This window comes from Peromyscus leucopus, chromosome 13, assembly GCF_004664715.2.
Source record: "Peromyscus leucopus breed LL Stock chromosome 13, UCI_PerLeu_2.1, whole genome shotgun sequence".
NCBI classification, from domain to species: Eukaryota; Metazoa; Chordata; class Mammalia; order Rodentia; family Cricetidae; genus Peromyscus; species Peromyscus leucopus.
Window position 1 is genome coordinate 3,078,248 of NC_051074.1, and position 19,764 is coordinate 3,098,011.

A 19,764-nucleotide genomic window follows, 5' to 3' on the forward strand; every position below is an offset into this window, starting at 1 on the left:
GTATTGTAAAATAAAATAAAAGGGAAAAAAAAAACATAGCTCTCTGAAAATAAATAAACAAATAAAAATGAATAAATAAATAAATAACAACCATTAAATATGATTGGGCTGGAGAGACGGCTCAGCAGTTAAAAGCACTAGCTGTTCTTCCAGAGGACCTGGGTTTGATACCCAGCATCCGTGTGGTAGTTCACAATTATCTGTAACTCCAGTTCCAGGGGCCCTGACAAGGAATTCAAATCTTTTTATCTCTCCCACTTTATAAGACTTTTATGGGGGAAGGAGGGTGAACTGTGGTTGGTATGTAAAATGACTAAAAAAATAAAAAATAAAAAAAAGACTTTTATGAAAATGTTTTAATCCTCACCCAGGAAAAAGTTTCCTGATTTAAAGACCTTTTGAATTCCTAGTCTTACACACAAGTTATTTGTTTGGTTTGGGTTGGTTTTTGTTTTGTTTTGTTTGGGGGTGGGTGGTTGTTTTGTTGGGGTTTTTGTTTTATTGTTTTTTGGTTTTTTTTTTTTTGTTTTGTTTTGTTTTTTTTGAGACAGGGTTTCTCTGTGTAGTTTTGGTGCCTGTCCTGGATCTTGCTCTGTAGACCAGGCTCGCCTTGAACCCACAGAGATCCGCCTGGCTCTGCCTCCGAGTGCTGGGATTAAAGGCGTGCGCCACCGCCGCCGCCGCCGCCGCCGCCGCCACCACCACCACCTGGGGAAAAGACTTTTTAAAAAAAAGATTGTTTTTATGAGTATGGGTGAGTGCCTGCACAAACCTATATGTATGCCTAGTGCCACCACAGATCAGAAACGGGTACCCCATCCCCCACCCCTCCCCCACCCACCCAGAATCTCATGTATTCCAGGCTGGCCTAAAACTCACATTGTAGTGGAAGGTGCCCTTGAACTCCTGATCCTCTAGCTTCCTTCTTTGTCGTGCTGGGATTGTAGGTTTGGGCCACCACGCTCAGTTTACTATGAGGAGGTTCCCCAGTGCCAGACACAAAGGCTGGACAGGGCCTCTGCTGAAGCACAAAGCACAGACCCAGGCCTTCTGCCTGCTCCTGGAGCAGGTGGCCCCTCAGGTAGCCCTGGCCAGAGGAGCAAGGGCTCCAGGTATCCAGGAGCACTGCCCCAGGGTACAGTGCTGTGGCTCTCTCTGCTTTCACAGCTTCAGTGAGTGAGCTTGTGGAAAAACCTTTCCTATGCTAATTACGAATCTATTTCCCATCCCATGGTTCCTGGATGGCTTGGTCTTTGTGCTATACCCCAAATACAGCAATCCTGCCTGGTGTAGTGACACACTCCTTTCATTCATCGCAGCTCTCAGGAAGCAGAGGCAGGAAGGCCTCTCTGAGTTCAAGTACAGCCTGCTTTACACAGCAAATTCCAGCAGAGACTGGTTCTCAAAAACAGAGAAACAGGGCTGGAGAGAGCTCAGAGGTTAAGAGCACTGGCTGTTCTTCCAGAGGTCCTGAGTTCAGTTCCCAGCAACCACATGATGGCTCACAACCATCTGTAATGAGGTCTGGTGCCCTCTTCTAGCTTGCAGGCATATATGCAAACAGAACACTGTAAGCATAATAAATAAATAAATCTAAAAAAAAAACAGAGAAACAAACCAAAATGTGTGGGCCCCGTGGGCCCTGCCCCCGACTGTGAGTGGCTGCAGCCTTGCTTGCTGACCTTGACCAGGTGTCCTCCCTATTCAGATTCCCTGCCGGTCTCCTTCTCACCTAAGGATCACCAGAGATCTCACTGGAGGTTCTTTGTTCCTTCATCCTATATTTGGTGTAAACAATTTAGATGCAAGAATGTAGCCGGGCGGTGGTGGCGCACGCCTTTAATCCCAGCACTCGGGAGGCAGAGCCCGGGGAATCTCTGTGAGTTCGAGGCCAGCCTGGGCTACAGAGTGAGCTCCAGGAAAGGCGCAAAGCTACGCAGAGAAACCCTGTCTCGAAAAAAAACAAAAAAACAAAAAAACAAAAAAACAAAAAGAATGTAGAACATTGGGTCTAGAATGTAGACCATTGGTAGCGAACTTCTGCCCTCCGGGGATCCTCCATTTGTGTTGTAAGCCTGTATTTAAGGTTTCTCCCCTCTTTCAATAAACGGCATTCGGCATTCAGCCGTGGCGAATGACTCGCTGTCTCTTGTCTCTATTTTTAATCGGAAGCCCTTCACTCGGACATGGTGAATGGGTATCGGTAATGCGGGCGTTACCGCAACAAAAATGCAGCAATCCTCCTGCTTTAGCTTCCCAAATGCTGGGATTACATGTCTGTGTCACCATGCTCAAGAAATACAAGATATTTGACAAAGACTTTCTTACTTTTAGTAATCGTGTGTGTGTGTGTGTGTGTGTGTGTGTGTGTGTGTGTGTGTATATTTTGGTTTTTCAAGACAGGATTTCTCTGTGTAGATTTGCACCTTTCCTGGAACTCACTTGGTAGCCCAGGCTGGCCTTGAACTCACAGAGATCCGCCTGGCTCTGCCTCCCAAGTGCTGGGATTAAAGGCATGCGCCACCACCGCGAGGCTTAGTTTTTTTTTTTTTAATCTAGGTGCTGGGTGATAGGCTCTTTGGGGGGCCTGCCACCCAGCTCCCAGATAAACACACTGAGGCTTATTCTTTCCTATGAATGCTCAGCCTTAGCTTGGCTTGTTTCTAGTCAGCTTTTCTTAAACTATCCCATGTATCTTTTGCCTCTGGGCTTTTATCTTTCTCTGTTTTATATTCCTTTCTTCACTTCCTACTCTGAGGCTGACTTTGCAGCTGGGTGGACGGCCCCTGTTGTCCTCTCTCTTCTCTAGAATCTCTTCTCTTTTTCTCCATCTGTTTATTCTCTCTGCCTGCCAGCCCCACCTATCCTTTCTCCTGCCTAGCTATTGGCTGCTCAGCTCATTCGACCAATCAGATGTTTTAGACAGGCAAAGCAACACAGCTTTACTGAGTTAAACAAATGCAGCATGAAAAAATGCAACATATTTTTTGCATCATTAAACAAATGTTTCACAGCATAAACAAATGTAACTCTTATGCCCAGATCCCAGGGACCACCATGGAGACCGAATCCCACAGATTCCCGCATGTAAAAGTGCAGAGCCTTTATTTCAAGCTCTGGGGCTCGGTCCCTCTGTCTGTACGATGCAGCAGAGGTGAGAGCAGAGAACCCTGAGCTCAGGTGGGGCAGAGTTTTTTTTTTTATCATAGCAGAGGTTGGGGTGAGGGGATTTCCAGGGTCCACTACCCTGATTGGCTGACAATTGTCTAGGGGTATCTGTAAAACAAAAACAAAAAAAAAAAAAAAAAAAAAAAAAAAAAAAAAAAAAAAAAATAGGTGTGTGCAAGACTCAGGGACATCTGGCCACCTTTTCTAATGGTTGGAATGTTTGGGATGTCAGGTACTTCCTCACCCCTGGGTAGATCCCTGGGTGGTATCAGCTTATGGCTTTTCCTGGATCTGGGTGTTGCCTGTCAGCAAGCCTGTCACAGAAGCTGTGTCTAGGCCCCTAAGCCTGTCATGGCTGCTGTGTGGTCAAGCTATTTTGGGGCCCCTTCACAGTAACATATATTAATATTCCACAATGTGTGATGGGCTGGAGAGATAGCTCAGAGGATAAGAGCACTGGCTGTTCTTTCTGAGGTCCTGAGTTCAATTCCCAGCAACCACGTGGTGGCTCACAACCATCCATAATGACATCTGGTGCCCTCTTCTGGCCTGCAGGTGTACACGCAGGCAGAACATTGTATACATAATAAATAAATAAATCTTTAAAAAAAAAATCCCACAATGTGTGTGTATGTTGTGTGCTCCTTGTGCAATGATATGCACCCTGCTCATGCTCATCTCCTCCATGGCCGATGTGACCACCTGATGTGACTTGCTTTAGTAGGAAAGAATGGGTCCTTGCAAATGTTCCTCCTGCATTTAAAAAGACCACACACCCTCAGCAGGCTTCCGCCTTTCTCCAAGCTCCCTTCACAACCTTTGCATTTTCCTCCTAACTTGTGGTTAATGTCACAAGTAATTATCTGCTCCTAGGAGAGGCCTTAGGGTAACCGGGCAGGGGGTGCCCTGTAGGCAGCTCAGCTCTGTGTGACTCATTAACCCTCAGGCCACCTTATGTTATGGAGGAGGAAACTAAGGAAAAGGGAAGTTAATAGTTTTGCCTAAATGGAGCATAATCACTGGGGAGGTAAAGGCAGGAGTTTGAGAATCTGTGACGACGTTTTCCTGCGGCGTGTGGTGGCACACATGCCTTTAATCACTGTACTCGGGAGGCAGAGACTGACAAATCTTTGTGAGTTCTTCGTGAGTTTGAGGCCAGTCTGGTCTACCAAGTGAGTTTCAGGTCAGCCAGGGCTACAAAGTGAGACCTGCCTGGAAATAAATGAAGTATTTTATTTACTTATTTATTTTTTGTTTTGTTTTTGAAACAGGGCCTCACTGGCTAGCTCTGGCTAGCCTGGAACTCACTTTGTAGACCAGGCTGGCCTCAGACTCATAAAGATCCGCCTGCCTCTGTCTCCTAGGTGCTGGGGTTAAAGGCGTGCACCACTATGCACAGTTTATGAAAAAATTTTAAAGCCAAAAAAATGAAGCTTTCCTAAGCCCAGGCAGGTCACGGTCAAGCTCGAACGCTGTCCTGAAGTCCACGTTATGCCCTGTAACGCCCACGTCCCTGCACTCACGGGGACGCCCACATTTTGGACTGGCTTCTTTCCAGAGGGGGCTTGTTGACTTCACGGCTCTAGATCTCCAGATGGTTTCTGGTAAGGCGCCTTCCGGACAGCTCTGTCTGCCACCCCCCACCGACACCCCACCCTGCACTCAGCCCCACCCCTTTCTAACTGGGTGGTCTCAGTGAAGGTCTTTGAAGCTATCTGGAATGGCACAGCAAGAGAACTTAACCTCCTTGGGTTTTGCTAAGTGGAAGAATAAACATAAATGGACACTGTTAGCATATGTCAGGATTAGGGAAGGGGCGTGTGTGATTACTAAGGAGTACATTAAATTTCAGCCATGCGTTCTTCTTAGACCTCAGAATTTTCTAGACTCTGGGCGCCTGCCTGTGCTAGTGTCAAACGCTTGTCACGCCTGCATTCTCACTGCTAGAGAGCACAATTGTCAACTTGTACCAACACAGACCACGTAGCCCAGGCTGGCCTTGAATTTGACTTTGGATTTATTGTGTCCTTGAGATGGCCTGGAACTCTAATTTTCCTACTCATATAGGATTATAGCCTGTGCCACTGCACCTTAACTCTTTCTCCTTTTTTCTAGATTGTGTGTTTCTGCACGAGAACACACACACACACACGCACGCACGCACGCACGCACGCACGCTCGAGCACTCACTCACTCACACCAGTGCAGTGCATAGAGGCCAGAGGAGGGCATGGATCTCTCAGGAGAATGCTTGCTTGCAAGAGACCAGGCTGTTTTGTGAGTTCTGGGAACTGAATGCTGGTACTCATGATTGTGCATCAGGCTCCTAACTGCTGAGTCATTCCTCGCCCCCCCATCCCCACCTGGGAGTCCAGCCCAGGACCCATACATGCTGAACAGGTGCGCCACCAACTGAACTACCCTCCCACCTTCTGTTTAGTTCTTATCTGAAGATCCGACCCAGAGCCTCATGCACTCTGAGTCCTAACTCTTAACCACCATGCTTCACCACCAGACCTAACCATTTTAAAATCAACTTCAGCACATTGGAGTTTCGCAGGAGACTTATACCTGGACTGTTCCTTTGCAGCTCTGGCTAGTGAGCCAAAAACATCCTAACTTTAATCCCACCATCGAGAATATGACCACTACCACAATTTTTTTAGCTAAGTTCCAAATAAACATTATTAAATACTGACCAGGACGATGGACACTGGCCAGGTCCATACTCAAGATTCCCAGAAATGGCTGCACATTAAATTGGTCCAGTGCATATAAAGGCAAACCCCACAAGTTTACTTACTTCCTGCCTTCATCCAGTCTGGGGCGAGTACACATCCTGACATACTTCCTGCCTACCCACTCTCACTTGGGTGTGATCAAGCATATCTTGTGAAGTTGGGGCAAGCAACCTTGTTTACAGGAGTGAAAAACCATGGCTTGGCAGAGGCAGGTGGATCTTTGTGAGTTCAAGGCCAACCTGGTCTATAGAGCTAGTAAGGCTGCACAGAGAAACCCTGGTCTCAAAAAAAAAAAAAAAAAAAAGAAAGGAAAGAAAGAAAGGAAGGAAGGAAGGAAGAAGAAAGAAGAAAGAAAGAAAGAAAGAAAGAAAGAAAGAAAGAAAGAAAGAAAGAAAGAAAGAAAGAAAGAAAGAAAGACAGACTGTGGCTTGTTATCGTCCATGAGCAACAGCCCCAGCATTCCAGGAAGTTATCTGTCCTGGGCAATTGGGGCTTAGAGACATTTTTGTTTTATAGATCCTTTAAGCACAGTCATTTAAACTTAAAACATAACTTTAGCCCTCACACTAAGAGCATTCTTACTTTTTGTAATTGCTACTAAGTGCAAAATCCAGTCTTGGGTCAAATATTACATTAAGTTGTTCAACTAGAAGAATAATAGAAGATCATTGTTAATGATTATTCTGGAAAGGGACAAAGAAAACTGAGAGAGCCCAGAGTGGCCAAAGGTTGAAAGTTGTAAAATCTGAGTGAGGAGGTCATTATTTTTCCACTTTTTAAAAGTCTCTTTTCTTTCTTTTTTTTTTCCTTTTGGGCAAGATCTCAATTCTGTAGTCTAGGCTGGCCTTGAACTCTCAGCCATCCTTCTGCCTCAGCCTCACAAAAGCTGGGATTACAGGAGCAAGCCATATATCCTGTCCTCACTTTATTTTTTCTAGTTTTTATTATTTATTTTCATATGTGTGCGGGTAGTGTATTTTTTGGCACATGTGTGCACACTTGAATGTAGAAGCCAGAGTTTTGATGTCAGGTGTTCTGTGGGTTTTGGTTTTGCTTTTGTTTGTTTGTTTTTTCCAAGACAGGGTTTCTCTGTGTAACAGCTCTAGCTGACCTGGAACTTGCTTTATAAACCAGGCTGGCCTTGAACTCAGAGAGGTCCACCTGCCTTTGCCTCCCAAGTGCTGGGACCTCGGGCCGCTTCAGTGCTCTTGACCATTACCAAGTGAAGCAGTCTGAAAGGTAAGAGGTCCTGTGGTGTTTGTCGACTGCAGTGTCAAGGTCAGTGCCCAGAAGCGAAATGAGCCAGGACGCCTGGGAGAAGAGCCCAGCCCGCCACCCTTGAATGCTTTTGTCACTAAGGGCCTAGAGGCGTAGGCTGGAGCACCCATCCATGCACACTCAGACAGGCTTCCTTCCAGCAAGGGCAAAGTGTCCAGGACAGCTGGGCCAGTCCTTGGGCTTTGCTCTGTTCACTTAAGGGAACCCTGCATCATGCACAAGGCCTGGGGTAGGTAGGGCTGGCCCACCCTGAATTGTTAGGTCCCAGGACTGAAGTCCTCCCTCCTCCAGGCCACTTACAGTGCATTTCACTCCATGTTAACTGGGTAAAGAATGTCAAGGCCCTTGTTCAAATGCAAACTGTGGTTCAGTGGATTGGAGAGGGGGTGGAGACTGCATTTATTTTTTTTAAAAGAATATTTGTTGCCAGGTGGTGGTGGTGCACGCCTTTAATCCCAGCACTCGGGAGGCAGAGGCAGGTGGATCTCTGTGAGTTCCAGGAAAGGCACAAAGCTACACAGAGAAACCCTGTCTTGAAAAACCAGAATAACTAACTAAATAAACTAAATAAAAAAGAAGGTGAGTGGATAACCTCAGATATTGCCCCTGTGTAAAGCAGAGGGCTGGAGAGATGGCTCTGTGGTTAAGAGCATTGACTGCTCTTCCAGAGGCCCTGTGGTTTGATTCCCAGCACCTACATGATAGCTCACAATGTCTGCAATTCCAGTTCCAAGAAATTTGACACCATCCCCTGCTGTTTGGACACCAGCCAGTGTGTGATGCACACATAGACGCATGCCCACGAAAGACTCCTATACATAAAAGAAATAATAAGACAGGTACCTCCTTCCTGATTGGCACGTTCTGTGTACTCCAGGCTTGGTGATCCTCCAATCCTGGTAATTCTCCTGCCTCTGCTTCCCAGCTTGCTATAGAGTGTTGGGGTTATAGACCTGTCTAGCAATTGTACTTAGCTTTTACATGGTTACAGGGGTCTGAATCCACGCTTGGCTAGAGGTGTCTGTACTCACTGACCCACGGAGCGGACAGTTCTAACTAGCTGTTGGTAGAAAATGTGGGGCCCATAGGCCTCTCTAGGCAACTGGTGCCATCAAAATGTGACTAACCAGGAGGCCAAGGTTGCCCTAGGATGTAAGAGGAGGATGCAGAAGCATTTAAAATTACAGGCCAGCCAGACCTGGGCTATATGGTAAAACCCTGTATCAAAAACATGTTTAGAAAACCAGGCCTGGGAGAAGGAGGGATGGCTTAACCAAGCGCTGGGCCAGCATGAATGAGGACCTGAGTTTGAATCTCTGGCACCCATGGAAAAAGCATGGGCCTGTAGTCCAACTGCTGAGGAGGCAGAGACAGGAAAATCCAGGAGAGTCTTGGTCAGCCAGTCTGGCTGAAAACAGTAAACCTTGGGATCACCTTTTTGAGATAGGAAAGAGCCTATCTCAAAAGTAAGGTGACAGAAACCTGACACTGACCCCTAGCCTCCACACGCATGTGCACCAGTACACACACACACACACACACACACACACACACACACACACACAGATTCTCTCTCAGCAGGAAAAGTTTTTACTGCTAAGTCTAAGACCTGAATTTAATTTTCAGGACCACATGGTAGAGTAGAAGGTGAGAACTAACTCCTGCAAGTTGTCCAATGACCTCCATATGCTGGAGGCCTGGAGCCACGGTGAGCAGGAACATGTACACACACACACACACACACACACACACATACACACACACACATATACACACACACACACATACACACATACACACACACATACACACATACACACACATATACACACACACATACACACACACACATACACACACATACACACACATACACACACACATACACACACACACATACACACACACACACACACCATACACACATACATATACACACACACATATACACACACACATACACACACACCATACACACACACATACACACACACCATACATACACACACCATACACACACATACACACAGACACACACACACACACCATACACACACACATACACACACACACACACACACACACACACAGTTTAAGCCGGTCAGTGGGTCAGTGTGGTGGCACAAGCCTTTAATCCTAGCATTCTGGGAGGCAGAGGCAAGTGGATCTCTGAGCCAACCCCTGGTCTACAGAGCAAGTGCAAGTTCCAGGACAGCCAGGGTTATCTATACAAAGAAACCTTGTCTTGAAAAAAACAAAACAACAACAACAAAAACCAGTTAAACAGCAACAACTGCCCAAGGAAACTGGACCACCGAATCCTTTAAACTCCTCTTGTCCCTACAGCTAAGAGGGACAGGAGTTGGTGACAGGTTATCTGGCTGCTGATGTGAGCCTCCTCTAACCCCACCCTCAGAGTGAGTCTTTTCATCCAAGCCTGAACTGCAGAGGGTCCTGGTGGGGTAGAAGGGCCCTGCCAGCTCTCCCTCCCCTCCTCTCTACAGAAGGGCCACAGCTGCCTAGACAGGCCTGAATTTCCCAACCTGCCCATAAAACCAGTTTTCCCAGGTCCTCGCAGTACAGTTTCTATTCATTGGGTATGCCTCCCCCATCTAGTTGAGCTGTAGACAGTCTGTTTTTAAAAACAACTCTGTGCTAAGGGAACCCTGCTTTCTCCTGTGCAGGATGAGGACGACAAACCTAACATCAGATCTGGCATAAAGATAGAAGTTGATAAAGAAACTCTCATTAAATCAGGACTGGGGAATTAGCACAGGTAAAGTCCCCAGGCCTGATCGCTAGCACCAGATAAACCAGGCCTGGTGGTAAAGGCCTGTGACCCCAGCACTTAGAGGCAGGAGGATCAGAATTTTAAAATCAGCCTCCAGTGCACAGTGAGTTCAAGGCCAGTGTGGGCTATAAGACACTCTGTCTCAGCTGGTGTGGTGGCACACACCTTTGATTCTAGCACTCTGGAAAGAGAGGGAGGCAGTTTTCAGAGTTCAAGGGCAGCCTGGTCTACAGAACAAGTTCCAGGACAGCCAGGGCTACTTTTAAAAAACAAAACAAAACAAAAGTAGCTGGGCATGGTGACCTACTCCTTTAATCTCAGCACTCTGGAGGCAGAGGCAGTGGGATTTCTGTAACTACGAGGCCAGCCTGGTCTACAAAGTGAGTTCCAGGACAGCCAAGGCTACACAGAAAAATCCTGTCTTCAAAAACAAAAACAAAAAACAAAGAAGGCCTCACCCACAATAGGCTGGGTCTTCCTCCATCAATCACTAATTAAGAAAATGCTCTACAGGCTTGCCTGCAACCAATCTTATGGTGGCATTTTGTTTGTTTGTTTGTTTTGTTTTTTTGAGACAGGGTTTCTCTGTGTAACTTTGGAACCTTTCCTGGAACTACTCACTCTGTAGCCCAGGCTGGCCTTGAACTCACAGAGATCCACCTGCCTCTGCCTCCTGAGTGCTGGGATTAAAGGAGTGTGCCACTTCTGCCCAGCTAAAATGCTGATTAAGGGGGGACAGAATGACTTCCAGGACATTCTCCTAATTGCCCAGATTAAACTAACTGCTTCCATTTTTTTTTTTTAAAGATTTATTTATTTACTATGTATACAGTATTCTGCCTGCATGTATGTCTGCAGGCCAGAAGAGGGCACCAGATCTCATTACAGATGGTTGTGAGCCACCATGTGGTTGCTGGGAATTGAACTCAGGACCTCTGGAAGAGCAGTCAGTGCTCTTAACCGCTGAGCCATCTCTCCCAGATAGTGGATTCTTGCAGTCTGCCAGCTTCTCATCCCTGATCCTAACAGAGTTGGCTAGCATCCATATGACCAGTCACAGCTTACCCAGTGAATCAAAATATGCTGCAGTTTGCATGTAAAACAAGACAAGCTTTCCTGAGGTAGCCACGTCTGCTTACTAAATAGCAGTTGTTTGAAAGTGGGTTTACTGATTTTTCCATTTACTGTTTTCTTTTTTTTTCTTTCCAATTTTTTGAGACAGGGTTTCTTTGTGTAGCCTCAGCTGTCTTAGAATTTGCTCTGTAGGGCTGGAGAGATGGCTCAGAGGTTAAGAGCACTGGCTGCTCTTCCAGAGGTCCTGAGTTCAGTTCCCAACAACCACATGGTGGCTCACAGCCATCTGTAATGAGATCTGGTGCCCTCTTCTGGCGTGCAGGCACACATGCAGACAGAACACTGTATATATGATAGATAAATAAATAAATCTTTTTTTTTTTTTTTTTTTTTTTTGGTTTTTCGAGACAGGGTTTCTCTGTGCAGCTTTGCGCCTTTCCTGGAGCTCACTTGGTAGCCCAGGCTGGCCTCGAACTCACAGAGATCCGCCTGTCTCTGCCTCCCAGTGCTGGAATTAAAGGCGTGCGCCACCACCGCCCGGCATAAATAAATAAATCTTAAAAAAAAAAAAAAAAAAAAGAAAGAAAGAAAGAATTTGCTCTGGAGACCAAGCTGGCCTCAAACTCTCACAGAGATCTGCTTGCCTCTGCCTCCTAAGTACTGGGATTAAATGTGTGGGCAGCACCACCAGTTGACTTTTAAGTACTTATGTGTATTTAAGGGGTCCGGGCTCATTGTTTCCACCTTTACCAAGTTATAAACAAAGCAGTTAAAAATGGGACCTAGGGCCAGGCGGTGGTGGCGCAAGCCTTTAATCCCAGCACTCGAGAGGCAGAGGCAGGCGGATCTCTGTGAGTTCGAGTCCAGCCTGGGCTACCAAGTGAGCTCCAGGAAAGGCACAAAGCTACACAGAGAAACCCTGTCTTGAAAAACAAAACAAAACAAAACAAAACAAAACAAAACAAAACAAAACAAAAAAGGGACCTAGCATATATGTTAGTGAATATCGGCTATCATGACTTCTTCCAACATTCTGTACTAGGAATGTGTATTTCTGTTTTTATTTTTTGTTTCATATATTTATTTGTGTGTGTGTGTTGCAAGAGCACACCTGTGGAACTCAAGAGGACAATTTGTGGGAGTAAATCTCTCCTTTCGCCAAGTGGATCTGCAGGATGGAACTCAGGTTATCAAGCTTGGTGGCAAGTGTGCCCATCTCCCTGGGCCTCTAATTGTGTGTGTGTGTGTGTGTGTGTGTGTGTGTGTGTGTGTAACATGCTGTATAGACCAGACTGGCTTTGAACTCATCAATGTCTGCCTGCTTCTGCCTCCAGTGCTGGACTACTGGAGTGCCTCACTACAGTAATTTTTGTTTAGAGCCAAGCTGTCACCACATAGGCCTGGCCGACCTGGAACTCTGTTTCCCAAGTGTTTGGATTAATGGCAGAAATCACCATACCAGCTAATTTTATCTTTTAAAGATTTGTTGCTTTTTATGTGCATGTGGGCTGATTTGCCTGCATATATATCTACGCACCACTTTCTTGTCTGGTGCCCGCTAAGACTGAACAGAAGGGAGCCTTGGATCCCCTGAAACTAGTAACAGATGGTGGTAAGCCACCCTGTAGGTGCTGGGAATTGAACTCGGGTCCTCTGCATAGCAAAAAGTGCTCTTAACCACGGAGCCATCTTCCTTCAGATCGCTGTTCTTTCCTTTTTAGAGCATTTCTGTAAGCGAGGGTTGAATGACCCTCAACTCCTGACCCTCTCGCCTGCACTGCCCGAAAGAACACGAACAGGTTTTATGGTTAAAACACTTTAAAATGGCTTGTCACCCCCTTCCGTGCAATGTCTCTTTAACAGGAAGTTTATTATTTTTCTAAAAGGCATTCCCAGTCTGAAATAGCACCTTGCAAAGGGCAGGGTCAGTTTGGTAGCCGCGATGCGTTTGCCTTATCCATGGAAAACTCACACAGCTCGGTGTAGGCACTTCTGGATTCAAACTACCATCTTGGAAATCAAGGGGACTGCGAGGGGTAGCGAATTAGGAAAGGGAGAGCCACGGGCCGCTCCCCGGGCGAACGCGTCCCCGAGGCTGGAGGACGTTCCCAGCCGAGGTATTGCGCGCGGCAGAGGATGGAGGCGTCCCGACCTGCCGGCGCGCTCCGCGCCTGCGCCCGGCGCACCCGAAGCATCCCGCGAGGCCGTTAGACCGGGGAAAGGCGGGGAAAGGAAGGGAAGGGAAGGGAAGGGAGCGTAGGGAGGGGCCAAGCTCGCGGTTCCGGCGAGCCCGGCTCCGGCGCCGCGAATCCGCTCCAGGTCGCTCACGGCCTGAGTCCGCTCCGCAGACCCGCGCCCGCGCTCCGCGCTTTCCCTGCAGCCCTTTGTGTCCCAGCGCGCCTCTGGGAACGCGGGAACGCGCGCCGGGGAGGGCGCCTGCGCAGAGGAGGGCACGCCCCACACGGGCGCCTGCGCAACGGGAGGGGGCGTGCCGCCCGCGCGCCTGCGCAGGAACGGCGCGCCTCGCCCATAGCTGAGACTGGGCGCCCCTCTCTCCGCTCCGCCCCTGCCCGCCATTTCGCGCTTCGCCGCCTTGCCCGGGCCAATGTGCGCGGCCTCCGTGTGATGGACGCCCGGAAGCCGGGACAACAAAGGCCGGAGGGCTGGGGCTGCGCGGGCCGCGGGCCGTACCGGGACACGGTCGCCTGTGTCCTCCGGGCGGGGCCTGCGGCCAGCCCCTAGGCGTGCACGGCCCGGTGTGTGCGGGGCCCTAGCGCGTGCCCTTGTCGTGTGCGTCCGAGCTCAGTAATCTGCACGCTCCTGACCTGCACACGCGAAGTCGTGTTTGCCCTCTTGTGGGTGTCGGGACGCGGGGGTTTCTGCTTACCGTGGGCATTACTTTGGAGGATGTACTCGACCTCAGTGTGTCTACCCTTGTGTTTGCACCTCCTGGCCGTCCATAGATAGCGGAGTGCGGGTCTGGACTCCAAAACCCGATGTTTGTGAGACTTGGGGAGCTGCCTAGACTCACCAATACAAACCCTGCCTCGGCACTCTGTGTCGGGGAAACTCGCGTTTGTAACACAGAGTCCATCGTTCCTAACGAGTTTATATGCAAACCTAACCACCTGCCTCATATCCCCTGCGAATTTTTGAGACGGGGTCTCTACATAGCCCTGGCTGGCCTCTTAACTCAATAGTGACCACCTACCTCTGTCACACAAGCCCTGAATTAAGGGTGTGTGCCACCACTCCCTTTCTGCTTTTTTCTTTTTAATATTTAAGTTTCTCTTTTGGGCAAAGCCTTTGAAGGAGCATACAGGGACTTGGAGAGTGGCCCATGGGTAAATAGGCAATTAAAGGTGTCATAATGTCCCTGTGAAGGAGGTGGGCTCCCTTATAAGTTCAAAAAAAGTGTCCTGTTGGAAGATGTAATTGAGATCAGTGTTTCCTGGCCTCACCCTGTCCTCCCGGCAGGAGGGAGGACTTCTCTCCCAATGTTTAGTTAGATTGCAGTAATCTAATGGGAGTCCCAGCAGAGGGAACAGTAATGGAGAGGAAGGAGGTTTTGTGGAGAAAGGAGACCTGTTCGTGGCATCCCAGGAGGAGAAGCCTCGAGAGGTCAACTTAGATTGAGTTCATCCAGACAAGCATCCCTCTGGAGGAGCAGTAGCTCTGGGCTCTTGAGATGCAACATACCTCTGGCTTTCTCGGTACTCTGTTCTCCTGGATTCCAGCCCCATTCTGCATTTAAGGAGCTGTGTTCTCTTAAAAATAAACTCACAGGCAGCCCTAGTCTTTATGGAACCAAGAATGACACAGAACTTGTGATCATCCAGTCTCTGTTTCCCAAGTGCTAAATTACACCACACCTAGGAAACAGTCCAAAATATACCTAACAATAGATAGCATAAGAAGAGAATGAAGAGGTGGGTGTGGGTGTGATGGCGCACGCCTTTAATCCTAGCACTTGGGAGGCAGAGGCAGGAGGATCTCTGTGAATTTTTTGTTTTGTTTTTTGAGACTTTTTTTCGAGACAGGGTTTCTCTGTGTAGCTTTGCGCCTTTCCTGGAACTCACTCTGTAGCCCAGGCTGGCCTAGAACTCGCAGAGATCTGCCTGGCTCTGCCTCCAGAGTGCTGGGATTAAAGGTGTGCCACCACCGGCCAGCCTGGTTTTTGTTTTTTAATTACATTTATTTATTGTGTGTCCATGTGGAATTCACCAGAGCTTGCTGTTGGATTTCCACCTGTCTGGTAGGGCAGATTGAATTTAGATAGTCAGCCATGGACGCAGGTTACCCCACGAGCCATCTCCCAGGGATTTCTTTTTTCCCTCTCCATCTCACCTTACTGAAGGACCCTTTTCTGTTACCAAGGTGTTTTGTTTAGTTTTTGTCCTTTTTCAAATCACCTTGTAGCCTAGACTGTTCTGGAACTTACCATGTAACTGACCTTGAACTCTTGATTCTCCTGCCTTAGCTTTCTATGTGCTGAGGCCTCGGGTATAAGCCAGCTCTCCTGTCTGAGACAACGTGGCCCAAGGTCTGTTCTGACACAGGATTTCACAGTTTCCCACAGAGGCTAGAGTGATCCATCAGAACCTTCGCTCTGAGGGCCTGTCTCCGTTTCTGTACTGACCTTTGACATCCTGAATGAAAACATGGAGGGGTGGGCTGGAATCCCTGCGCTTGGGAGGCAGAGGCAGGCGGATCTCTTGAGGCCAGCCTGGGCTACAGAGCGAGTTGTAGGACAACCAGAGCTACACAGAGAAACTCTGTCTCAACAAAACCAAAAGATAAAAAACAACCCAGCACCCCAGAGGCAGAGACAAGCAGATGTCTGGGTTCCAGCCGAGGCTGTATATTGAGAAAACAAACAATGGATGGGTGGAGCATGAACGTTGGGCGTGTCCCTTTCCCATAAAGAGAGTGACTTGGTGCGACACAGACTGAACTCCTGGTCTGGCCATGCTCCACAGCTTATGTTGTGGGGTAGAGAAGTTGACTGTACTCCTAGGGCACCCGTTAGGAGGTGATCGTGTGAGGAAGTTACTACCACAGCTGGCCCTCAGGTGGGCGTGGCCTACTGAGCGGTCGTCTCAGTACATCTGGGCAGCTCTGGGAGCCGAGTACTGCCAGTCTGGCATCCTTCCAGCTGCCCGTGACCCCCATGTCACTCAGGCACCAATCGGGCACAGGCTGGAGCCCCAGAAAGCCAAGCATGAAGCCTGACTTAAAAGTCCAGTGGGAAAGTCGGTTATGGTGACACACACCTTTAGTGGCAGCGCTTGGAAGGCAGAGGCAGGTGGATCTCTGTGAGTTTCAGGTCAGCCTGGTCTGACCCCAAACATAGCAGGACAGCCAAGAGTACAAAATATTTCAAAAAATTAAAAGGCCACATAAGTAAAATAAACATAGAAGACTACATAGTATTTTATTTATTTATTTATTTATTTATTTATATTATTTTTTTATTTTATTTTATTTTTTAAAAAGGCCAGTGAGAAGTAGGTTAGGACTCATTCCCCTCTCCCTGCCTCAAGTCACAAAATTAGGTTTCATGCTTTCCTTAAAAGCCTGGGTTATGTTACTCTCTGTGGGCTCCCTCCAGCTCTGTAGGCCTCTCCAGCTTCCACAGCGGCTGCCTGGGGCTGGGGTCCATGCCCAGGAAACCACTGGCAGGAGTTTCTCTGGCCCCTAAAAGTAAACCACAGAGACCTAGAAGGTGCCATGGCGACTGCTTTTAACGTCCACATGTAAGGAAAAAAGGGTCCCGGCAGTGAGACTGTTTACAGAAAAATGAATGCTACCTTGTGCCTGCAGACTTCCTGAGGGTTCTGTGGTCTTGAGAGAGAGAGAGAGAGAGAAATAATTTAATGGAAAACTCCCGGAAGGAAGGCAGCCTGAGGGAGACCGGCCTCACCCACCAGAAGGCAGCTTATGAAATAGTTCCCTAAGCTGTAACTAGGAGTAGGGTGCATCATTGACAACTGAGAAATAAACCATTCCTCTGGGCTCTGGAGGCTGCAGTGTGGCTGGATGCGGGGGTTGCCTTAGGGAACAGTCTTCCTGTCACCCTTCAGATAACTGCTTTGGCAACTCAAGAGTTCTGACCTGGGGTGGCTGCTTGGGGGTCCCTGGCCCTTCAACCAGGAAGCTTATTCCCAAGCAATTTGCGATGAATGTGAACCGTGGGGGAGGTTTTCTGAGAGTTGGCTCTACAAAAGCAACTGGAGCATCACCACACAGGCTTCTGTTCCTGCCTTCCCGAGGCTGCGCTGACCTTCCTACCCAGGCATCTGGGTGACTCCTCCTCGGTCCAGCCTCCTTGGCCTAGAGGGAGGGAGAGAGGGAGTAGTCAGCCGCGGTCCAGAGGCTGCTAGCCAGGGACACAAACATTTCCTTTTGTGGTGCCTTGGAGAGCCGGGCTGCACCCAGGGGCCCGAGAAGGACTGTATAGCACATACCCTGGATGGTTGTAGTGACCTTGGCTCACGGAAACAGTGGCCCTGCCCATCAGGCCCTCATCCCTGTCTGCAGACGAAGGCCTAGCCTTCCTCGTTGTTTTAGAGCCCTCACAGGTGGTCCCAGGAGGAAGTGGTCACTGCTTGGCTGGGAGGCCAACTTTCCCCTGTGGTGGTGGGGGTGATCCTGAGGCTGCGGGTCAGCCTGACACCACAGGCTGTGCAGAGGGAAAAGACCGGGGATGGGCTGCTGGGCCCCCTACTCCCTCAGCCCTACGGCACCAGACACAGCACAGGCTGTGCAGAGGGAAAAGACCGGGGATGGGCTGCTGGGCCCTCTACTCCCTCAGCCCTACGGCACCAGACACAGCACAGGCTGTGCAGAGGGAAAAGACCGGGGATGGGCTGCTGGGCCCCCCTACTCCCTCAGCCCTACGGCACCAGACACAGCACAGGCTGTGCAGAGGGAAAAGACCGGGATGGGCTGCTGGGCCCCTACTCCTCAGCCCACGGCACCAGACACAGCACAGGCTGTGCAGAGGAAAAGACGGGGATGGGCTGCTGGGCCTTACTCCCTCAGCCCTACGGCACCAGACACAGCACAGGCTGTGCAGAGGGAAAAGACCGGGGATGGGCTGCTGGGCCCTCTACTCCCTCAGCCCTACGGCACCAGACACAGCACAGCACCCTCCTTTTCAAGAGCCTTGGAAGGTATTTTGGCCACTGCGGGGATACAAGGTGGAAGAGGAAGTTGGGGGCTGCGTGAATGGAAATGTGGTTTCTGTTCCAGGTTTGCTGAAGCTCCAGCCCTCAGCTGCGTCACACAAAGTCCACGCCTGGCAGGACTGCCACCCCTCAGGGAGGGACTGTCCATGCAGGCTCCCTGTGTCTGCCCTGGGCATAGGAGAGTGGCCCCCAGTGGTCCAGAGCCCACTGCAGGTCCTGCTACTCAGCTCTTCCTCGTCTTCCATCTCAGGTCCTGGTATTTACTGTGCCCTCCCCACCAACTGCCAAGGCCAGTGTCTCACTGGCCAATATAGCCATTTCAGCACAATGTTCAGTTTCACAAGTTACCGAGGGTTGTGGTTTGTTTGTTTTTTTTTCTCCTGGTCTGGAACTCCTATTTAGACCAGGCTGGCCTTGAACTTACAAAGATCCGCCTGTCTCACCTTCCATCCCCAGCACTGAGACTAAAGTCTTGCTCAACTACACCTGGCGGTGGTGGGGTACACCTTTAATCCCAGCACTCAGGAGGCAGAGGCAGGACAATCCCCGAGTTTGAGGCCAGCCTGGTCTACAGAGTAAGTTCCAGGACAGCGAGGGCTACACAGAGAAACCCTGTCTCAAAAACAAACAAACAAAAACCATTTATTTGAAATCGGATCCCATTATACCCCAGCCCAGTCCGGCCTCTTATTCACTGTCTAGTTGAGGATGAGTCTGAACTTTTCATCCCCCTGTGTCTACCTCTCAGGTGCCCGAGATGACAGCTTTCCACCATGCCTAATGTGATGCTGCCTTCAAACCCATAGACTGTTGCATGCTAGGTAAGCAAGCACTCAACCGGCTGGGCTACATCTGCATCCTGGTGTTTTATTTCTTTGTGGGGGAGGGGCAGGGCATGGTAGGGAGTCTGTTTTGGCACAGAACCCATGGCCTTGTACATGCTAGGCTGTCAATTATACTGGCACTAAGCTGTATCCCCAGTCCTCCCCCTAAGATGCTTTTTAAGCAGGGCTTTTAGGAGGAGCTTAGCTCCTGAGCATTTCCACCTGGTCTGATCTCAGGGAGCAGTGTTTGAAACTGCAGCAGAAACATGATCCGGGTCCAGGAAGCTTTTGCCCTCCATCCTGCCAGGCTCTGGCTGGCCCTCCCCACCAACACCCCAGGGATTCCCATCCCTTCTGCTTTCCCTTAGACTCTGATCTTACTCCTTGACACTGAAAAGTCACCTACTGCCTGAGCTTTCCCTGGGCCTAGCCCAGCTGGTGGCATCCAAATCCGTGAGAATGGACAAGACCAGCAGGTTGAGAGTCCCACGTTTGCGGGGCACTGTGTCAGATCTCAAACTGAGGTGCCCATTTTACATAAAAAAGTGGACCTGGCTTCCAGGTTCTCCCAGCATCTCTCAGAGTCGTCCTGGCTGGCATACCCCGACTCGGAACTCTGCAGCCCAGAGATTGGGCTGGCCCTTCCCCAGCTTCTCTGCCTTGTATATCCTCGACTTTTTTTTTTTTTTTTTTTAAAT